Genomic DNA, 10,338 nt, shown 5'->3' on the forward strand with positions numbered 1-10,338 from the left:
ATGTCAGCTGCCCTAACCTGGTTCCCTAGGGCGAGAAATCTTGAAGCTATAGCATCTTTCAAACAATTGGGAAGTGTTTACCTGCACAACAGAGATTTCTCGGCTCAAGAGGCTGTGTACAGACTTACAGGCATGCATTTAAAGGAATGCTCACGTAAAGTACAATTCATTCCAATAGGACCAAATCCTGCAAAGATGAGTTTGCCTTTCATGTCCTTAAGAATAAAGTGGAGAAAGAACAGTCTGATAATGAAAGCAGTTTTTGGATGACAAGTTTTGTTGATAGGTACAAGAACAGACCACAGAAACAACCACTACTTAATCTTTGTCTTGCAAGTTTTTGTTCTGAGTACAGAGTTTTGACAAAATCAGAAGTCTTCTCACAAAAAAATGCAGAAATTAAAGTTACTTTACTCTATAATAACTGTGGTTATGTGAAACGAAGAACACAAACCGAGCCAGCTGTTTTCAGATATCTGAGATTTTCATCCACAAAAGATCCAGAAAAATACTATCATTCATTATTGCAGCTACACATTATGATGAATGTCACTTGAAGCCGAGCAACTATGAGACATATGAGGAGTACTACAACAGTGGTGTCGTAAAAACTAATTCTGGAATGCAAAATGTGAAATTAATTGTTGATTGCAACAGAGAATTGTTTGAAAAGGACTCTAAAAAAAATAGACTGAGCTAAACAGCCTTTGGAGCAGGATATAGATTTAGTGGATGCTTGGGCTGCAATATGTCCTGAAACTGAAAGAGAACGTCATGAATGTATGGAACTGATGAAGAATAAAGTATTGCCTGATGAAGATAACACTCAAGAACTTACTCCAGATCTTACAGGAAACCAACACTGTAGAAACAAACCATACCACACTGCCTAGAAATGAAACGTTACATTAACTGCAATCATTAAATGAGGAACAATCTGACATATTCTATAAAGTCCATCAGTGGTGTTTACAAAAAGTAGTGGACAAAACTCTGAACCTTCAGATTGTTTATCACTGGTGGGGCAGGCACAGGAAAAAGTCATTTAATTAAGGCAATACACTATGAATCTTGCAGATTGTTATCTCAGCTGTCTGAAAATCCTGATGATTTTACTGTGCTTTTAACAGCTTTGACAGGAGTAGCAGCCTTTAATGTTGGTGCTTCAACTGTTCATACTACATTTTCAATTGGTGCAAATGTCAGATTGCCATATCAACCGCTTAGTGATGACAAAATAAATTCTTTATGTATCAAAATGGGTAACCTGCAAATTTTAATTATTGATGAAGTCTCTATGGTTGACCATCGTCTGTTGTCATACATTCATGGAAGAATGCGAGAAATAAAACAAACTGGTGATTATTCTCTAAGTCAGCATTATTGCTGTGGGTGATTTCTATCAGTTACCACCTGTGAAAGGAACTGCTCTTTATGCTGATTCAAAAGGAGTCAACCTATGGGAAAACAACTTTGAGCTTGCTGAATTAACTAAAGTTGTTAGAAAGCAAGATGCATTTTTGGTGGAATGTTAAATTGTCTGAGAGTGCATAAGAAAAGTGAAGATCTTACCACTACTGATATTGCTGTGTTGAAAAAAATGTGAAACCGGTGAGAGATGTAATGACCTTCACAAATTTGCTATAAAAAGCGAGGTTGATAAATACAACATTGAAAGACTACATGAGTGTTGTCCAGATGCAATTAGTATAAATGCTCAGGATTATATCAAAAACTCAAAAACTGGAAGAATGGAATGTAAAGTTGGATGCCACGCTACAGTTTTCAACTCATGTCTATCTAAATGCATTTCCCTGGGTGTTGGTGCAAGGGTTATATTAACTCTTTCACCGCCAGCGTTTTTAAAAAAAAGTTGCCAGCCAGCGCCAGCGTTTTTCATGATTTTCACCAAAGTTTAATGCCTTCCAGAAAATGTTCTTCTTTAAATGTATAAGCATACAATATACCAAGTGCAAGAACAGACCCTCTGCTTTCAAACAAAAATACAGTTTCATCCTACCTTCAGTGGTTCTTTTGTAATCAGCTGTTTAATATGGGTATAATTGAATATGAGATAATTCCATTTTTGACTTTTCATTGAGATCCCATTCAGAGCGATCTTTAAAACAGACACGGACATGCAGCCGCTTGCCATAGGGCAATACTTCCGGGTTTAAAAAGTTGCGAAAGGGCGGTAATAGCGGTATTGCGGAAAGACGGAAAATCTCGTCATTGGCGGGGAAGCGTTTTCTCTTAATTGACGAGATATCTCATCAATGGCGGTGAAAGAGTTAAAGAAAAATATTGATGTTGCTGACGGTCTTGTCAATGGAGCTTTTGGTACAGTTGTCTACATAAGTGAAAGTCAGAAAAAAAGGTAAAGATAATGATGATTTCCCATCAGCTATTCATGTGGAGTTTGATAATCCAACTGTTGGGAATGTTCAAAGATGCAAAAAACATTACACGTTTTTTCCAAATTCAACTGTATTTGAAGTTCAAGAAGACCAGGTCACAAATGGTGGTGGCATAAGACGTTAATTTCCACTTACAGTTCCATGTACAGTTCACAAAGTACAAGGACTAACGGTAGATAAATCTGTTGTTTCACTTAATCAAATGTTTACATCAGGACAAGCATATGTTGCTTTAAGCCGTGTAAGGTTTCTTAGTGGATTAATCATTGAGGACTTTAAAGAATCTCATATTTTGTAATGAAAAACTTTTGAAATTCAAAGTTGTCTTTGAAAGATATGACAAAAATAAATTTGGATGAGTACAGTTTTAGTATAAATCCTTTGGTACGTTTAGAATAACACTGCGTAATGTGCAAAGTCTAAAAGCTCACTTTCAGGATGTCCTGTCACATACAGTTCTGATGAACGCTGATTGTATTTGTTTGACAGAAACATGGCTAAATGTTAATGACCAAGAACCACAGATACCAGGATATGTGTTCTCACACAACCCAAGAGCTAAATGTTATGACAACAGCACTGCACTTTATACTGAATTGAAACATCAGAGAGGAGGTGGTGTTGGATTGTATTGTTCTGAGAACATTGAGTGTGATTTGTTTATTCCTGAGTGCTCCAACTTAGAATGCTTATACTTTGTAATTCCATGTGTCAGTTTGACTGCTGCACTTTTGTATAGACCTATTTCTTATAATCCTGATTTGTTTCGACAGCAGTTATTACTTGTTATTGATAAAATGGAGTAGCTTCCAGGACTGAAAATAATCATGGGAGACCTAAAAGAAGACGTTTTTACTTCATCAACAATTGTGAAATTGATGCAACAACATGGATACAGTCAACAGGTACAAACTGCAACTACAGAAAAGGGTACATTAGTACATATGGTGGAGAAAATATCAACATTAATAATTGAAATTATTAATGAATAACTTGTCATTATCAAAATGATGATTGGTTGTTTAAACAACACTATTCCGTAACCCCTCCATTCGCTACACTTTCAATCCCACACATGACTAAATTACTGAGATAACTACTGTTGGTGATTGAAGAATCGTGCATTGAAAATTAAGGTTAGTGTTATTCTTTATATTTTTATGATGATTCACATTCTTTCTCATCATTAATTTTTTACTGATTAATCATTACTTACTTTTTATGTTTTAGAATGTATATAATGAAACCACAGCTCAACCTTTACCTTGTGGTTGAAAAAATTGAATTCTCATCTTACTGTTTACATGAAACAACAACATCTATCTTCAACTGATGTACACCAGAATTCAGCAAAAAGACGACTGTGGATCAGAAATACATTTACCAGTGGCGAACCGTGGGTACTTCAGCTGGGCCTTCAAAATATGCAATGAAGTGCAAATGCCTCTCAATCCATAATACTAGGCTATTCGTATTTTCGTTAAATCATACAGTGAATGTGTAAAAACTCTGAGCACGCAAAGTTAAATTACAGAATGGGTATTGTCTGCCTTTAAATGCAGTTTTAAAGTTTAAAATTACTTTAATCTAACTGATAAACACAAATACAGATTCTGCTGCTCTGTAATGACAGGGGCTCTGTAAATTTGCATTTAACAAGCTTAAATTATGTTCTTTAATTTATATTTTATTTTTTGGAAATATATATTTAGCTGTCGGATACCTTGTTAATCTTTTTCATAAGGGGAAATATAGCACCCTGCGTTCTCAGTGCACCTCCTTGTGGCTTATAACTGTTGTTATAAGATATCCAGGGCTCGCAAAATCGCTAGCCCGAGCCCCCAGGTCCCGGGGCTATTGCGAATTCTTGTTGGGCTACCAAAATGTATCTCCGCCCTGCCCATCGGGTATAGCGAGGTAAAAAATATTTGAATGTTTTCGCATTCTCTCAGATTTAGTTAGGAAATTATATTGTATGTAATTCGGCATCGTCTGTCAGTCATTACTATCCTCACGTAACAAGTGAAACTGTCAGGAAGTAAAAGTATAATTAAACCCATTATTTTTCTTGTGTTCGCGTCATATGCACAGGCTCCTCTGCACGCGCTTCTCCCAGCTGTGCTCTTCACGAGTACGCGCTTAAGTAATTTCATTTTTACCTCAGCCCTATCAAGCTAGCCACAACGTCAATCACGTTTTCCGCCATTTACCTCAACCACTCTCACCGCAGAGATTCGGGCCATTAGACTGTATTAATATTAACGGTCTATGATCTTCGTCTTTGGTGTTTTACGGCAGCTCGCATCCAGTTTGTTGCATGATTAGGACTTCATGAAGGCTTACAATGTTTTGTTTTTTGCCCGCCCACTTGAAATCAAAACGTGATTGGTCGATTTGCCCATCACTCTCCACACCACAACACATAGCTTGGCCTTCCCTGGGATTCATGAAGTCCTAACCAATGAATGAGCCAGCTAACCGGGCCTTAATAGAGACGGACGATTCTGATTGGATTAGATGTTTTCATGACATGAACCTGACAGTAAGCTTAACGTTAGAACATAGATGAGAGAAAATATATTACATGTATTGTATTAAATTGAATTAAATAGAAATTAAAAAATGTAAAAACATATTTTTATTGAATATTATTTATTTGTATTATTATAATAAAAAATCTTTTTATTAATTTTTTTAGGCCTTCTCTGAAAGCGTAGAAGGCCCTGAAGGTTCCCCACTGACATTTACCATTTTACATAAAGTAAGTGCATTTTTATTCATAATTTTTTTATATAAATTGGTTTAGCCTTTATATCTTTCACTTCAAAATACACAACATACATAACATAATATGTTTTCTTTTCTTGTAGAAACATGTACTATGGTGAACACAACACTGCATCAAGTTGACCCTTACCATTTTACAAACATTAGGTGTATTTTTATTCAGAATTTTGTTATATAATTTTTTTTTGTCTTTATATTTTTATAACCTTCAGGTCATCACTGTTATGACATATCCCAAGTCTCATATCAATACGCAAAAGTTTTGCGGAGATACAGACTCAAATACATTTTGCGTGCTCGCCATCATATTTTTTTATGCGTTAGACCACAACGGATAGGTCTATCAAAAAGCTTTTGATAACCTGAACCCCTGCTTATCATTCTTGGAATATCAGAGACCTTCAGAAACTGAGCGTGGCACAACAGCGTTTTCTCTCTTATTGTTTCATAATAGCAAAGAGATTAATCCTCATCTTATGGAAGAGCGCAACTGTACCTACCTCTAATGCCTGTTTCACACATACTCCGTGTAACCAATAAAGATCACATTAATTTAGTTGTTGTTTGGTGTTTATATTTCCCTTGTGCAGAACACACAATGCAGTTTAAGATCAGGTTTGTTGTTGTTAGGTAGTTGTTAGATTAGTTGACAAACATGCATTTAGTGGTCAAACTGTAAAACAAATCAAAATACAAATTAGCAAAGTTCCCTTTTTTAAAGACAGCATACTCAATATGCATATTACTATATTGCCAAATAACCATATTCACAATTTTCAATGGCGTATGAATTACAAAACTCAATAAAGACTTTAAATAAAAGATAGTTTAGAGAGAAAAGATAAATTGAATCATTTAAATCAATTAAATTCACTTAAACACTCATTCAATTAAACATTGCATCTTGTTGCAATACATCTGCAGCTTAACTACTCAATTCTCTAGGTATGTAGGTCAACATAACATACTGACACAATATAGCATCTTTAAACGTGGAAAGTCATTGTATTAATCGTATTAAATGTAAACAACATGAATCGTTTACTTTAGAAGTAGTCTCTGCATTATATACACTTATTTAAACTTAATGGTTAAGCAAACATACATTCAAGAGTATTAAAACGATGCATTTAAAAACATTTAGGCATACATATGCACCGTAACTTTAGGCGTTTAGACGCTAAGGCGCTAATCGCAAATAGCGATATCAATCGTTGATAAACAAACCTTTAAAACAAATATAACAAGCAAATACATTTCTTACCACGCTGGGAATAGTTAGTTTATTCTTAATCTTGATCAAATCTGTAATTAAACAGCCTTTTAACACGAGTACAACATGGCACATGTTTCACTTGTTTTTCTCTACCCTCTGAACCTACGCTCTACGTGTGTCATCACACGAGCTCACTGTTCTTAAAGGGGCAGCACCCAACACTCCGTATGCAGTGCGTTTGCGTTGCGTATTGCAGTACGTATGCGGTGGGATCCGTCAAGCATCCGTTGTGCTTTCACACATACTCCGTTTGCAGTGCGTTGCTAACCGCTGCTTCTGCGTATCAAATGATCATGTGATTGACACTTTCTGTTGAAAAGCGCCTCATCAATAAACAATATAATAGCCTGCTGTGTTTTTTTCACAAAACAATATACTTTAGATATTATTTGATAGACTAGTTATGATGTTTAAAATCTCTAGTGTAGTGGTCAGGACACATGAATGGATCAAAGGTCTATTTATCTCCACATATATCATAAATATAAATTAGCATTATAACTTTTGAAGAGAAAATATAGGTGACAGGCATGGTTACATTATAGGCTACATTTCCTACTATTTATATATTTGCATTATATAACGGCAATGAACGTCTCATATGGCAAGAGATATTCTCACATAATTAAAATAACAGCATAATGACATGAATAAACAGACAAGGAAGCAAAAGTGACATGCAAATTGTATTATTATTACCGGACAAACAGCAATATTACTGAAATAAACTCTGAGGTAAATACGCCAAACTCGCTGTTATAACTGCAACAAGTCTAAATAAGCTCAATAACAATTGGAAAAAACATTATTATCTCCAAAAACGTTATATGACAAACATTATATTTAAAGCAAATGTGTTCTTACAATCATTCAAGATCCACACATTATTCCATATTACTCCCGTTACTGAGCACGTTCATCTCTCGCCTCGCTCTGTTATAATAGCGCTGATTGACAGGTGTGCTTCCCCGTCTTTCAAACAGATCATTTTGTATAGTTCTTCTTAGAAAAATTAACCATAATTTTAACGGTTGACAAAACGGTTTGTCAGATTGATTATGATTTGTATTACCTTAGTTTAACAAAAAATTCCATGGTTATATGGATATTGTGATGAGACAATATACATTTGGTTACTGTTGTTTTACTACAAATAAAAACTAAAAGACTATGTTATTATAATTAAACAATGGTAAAATTAATAGCATACTTCCCTTACGAAAATTAACCATGGTTTTATTGTGGTAAAAGTGTAGTTACCATGGTTTTTTGGTCTATTGATTACCATCAGCAAAACCATGGTTTTACTACACTAACTATGGTTTAACTATGGTTTTTGAAAACCATGATTGTCAAAACCATGGTTATTTTGTAGTTACTATGGTTTTACTAGAGTAACCATGGTTTTTTGGTTTTAACTGTAGTAAATCCATGGTTAATTATCGTAAGGGTTTATGCATATGCATGTATATAAACAGGGTAGAATATTTAACAAGATGTTACAATTTTTTAACTCGTGGTGTTTTGCTTTAATTGCTTCATAACAAATAAGATTACAGAAAAAACTACTGAAAAACTTTATTTACATTCATTTAGAGTGAAATTACTGCATTTTTGTGTAAATCCGTGTTCAAGGTCATAATCTCTGAGGTTAATGCATCCGTGAGGACTATACATGGCATTGTTTGTTTGCATAAAACACGGTGAATAAAACAATGCATGGTGCTTATATTCAGGAAATTACTATACATTGGGCCCTTAGAATGGTCCATCAGCCTCCTATCTGTCATAAGAATTTTGCTTTGGCTAATATTCACATGTTTATAATCTAGGTCAGGTGTAACAAATAATCATTTTTGAGCTTACCTGCTTTAAGATATAATGCAAGGCTGCATTTTATACTTCTCACATTTGATTTACTGTCTGTTAATGAAGAAGTAATTTTAGTAAAAGTTGTTCAGGAAATCTAAATTCCATAATAAACCTTAAACTTACTTCAATAGAAGAGCTCAACACTAAGATTTTTTGGCAAAAAAAGTAATTTATTTAAAATAAAATATGGATTAATCCTTTTTTCTTTTTTTACAAAATTACAGAAGTTACAAGTGAGTGATTTTCTCTTCTTTTGTTTATGACTTCAAAATGGATAGTGTTTATTAGGCAGGCTTTAGACAGAATGCAATAAAATGTTTACATTCGGTTAAGACATAATAAGTTGTTTACCATGATACTCATTAAGACAGCTACATTCACAAATGTTATGTGAATTTGTCCGTTTAAGCCAAAAGACGAACATGGGCTTATTTAAGCGTTGTGCCGCGCACGATGCATCGGATTTACAAGTTCAAGGCTGTGAATCTAATCATTAAACAGCTGTATAATAGTCAGTGTTTAATTACTTACATCTTTCTTGCACTTTCACTCTGAGGAATCGCGCAGCTGTCATCCTTTGAGTTGCACCTCTGTCTGTGATTTGATTCGTCATTTGGGAGTCAATTTGACTGTTTCTTACTTTATGGGGCGCAGACTTGTTGGCTTGTGACATCATACGACCGCGAGATCAATTTAAATGCATACTGAGTCATTTACTGTTGAATCGGTCTCGCGGTGCTGAGACGTCACATGCAGATCGGTCTGCGTGGCGGCGCGTGAAAAAAAAATACAGCAGAGAAGAATGTCTATTTAGCGTGAGATTTCTTTTTTGAGCGTGAGATTGAGGCTGAATGCGTGAGTCTCACGCCAGATGCGTGAGAGTTGGCAACCCTATGCAAGGCCAATACACTAGTAGTGCCGCCTCAACATACTTTCACAGATTTTATTAAAACCGTCGGTAAATTTGAATATGTAGCTAAATATTTACATTGTGATGTTTAAATATTGCTATGCTGTTGTGTACTAATTTTACTGTTATGGAATTTTATAGGAAATGTAGATAGCATAACCAGCTGTGTTGGCAAGTGCCTCAGAAGCAAACAGCGATGGGGACAAGGCAATAGTACCAGATAATACTACCGGCCTAACGTCACCTTTGGAGCCACATACATCTGCAGTGGTTAATGTGGACAGCCCTGTTAATGAAGGTAATCCGTCACAAGTGGTTGGAGCCATTGTTGAGGAACAACCTTCGATGATTTTTGAACAGTCTCTACCTGCAAATCAGAATCATTCAACAATGAATTGTTGTTGGGGTTGACTGAACAAGGGAAAAGACCTACTGCAAGTATTGAAGCATTACTTTTGAGGTATACAGACCAAGAGACAGTTATCAGACTGATATTTGATGCACTCCAGAAGATGTCTGAAGGAAAAACTGTAGTGAACAGAATGGTGCTTGACCAATTGGAAAACATTGACAAAACCGAGAAGATCTCGACATACAAGGAAGTACGGTAATTCTTCTTTAAAATCTTAAATGTCATTTCACTCATTGATGCTATTGTTTTGCTGCTTTAAATGTGTTTTAAATGTTTTTGGGCATTTTGTGTTTTGTTAAATATGGTTGGTTTAAATTTAAAATATTCTGCTATTTTTGTTGTGTCTAAAGCTATTTTAAGTGCGGATTTATTGATTTAAATATTTTTTTGCTTTTTTGTAGGTAACGTTAATTTAAGTGTGATTTTCATTATTTTACATGTGTTTTGGCTGTGTTTTATGGATTGCTTTTTTATTTGTTGTGGGTAGTGGTGATTTAAATGATTTTCATTATTTTAAAACACCACATGTCTGTGACTACTGTTACACAGGGTATACAAACAAACAGCAAATGTAAATATACATGTTCTGTATGTAATGACAGCCAGTGCTACAAACAGGCTAAAAAGATAATACACTGTCCAGACTGTTTGAGATATTGTAAAT

General features: G+C 34.9%; 1 pseudogene; it reads left to right on the forward strand.

Moving 5' to 3' along the window:
• On the forward strand, positions 1-2,715 carry LOC141280676 (ATP-dependent DNA helicase PIF1-like; annotated as a pseudogene).
• Positions 2,716-10,338: the final 7,623 nt, after the last annotated feature.

This window comes from Paramisgurnus dabryanus, chromosome 2 (genome assembly GCF_030506205.2).
Source record: "Paramisgurnus dabryanus chromosome 2, PD_genome_1.1, whole genome shotgun sequence".
In the NCBI taxonomy this organism is placed as follows: domain Eukaryota; kingdom Metazoa; phylum Chordata; class Actinopteri; order Cypriniformes; family Cobitidae; genus Paramisgurnus; species Paramisgurnus dabryanus.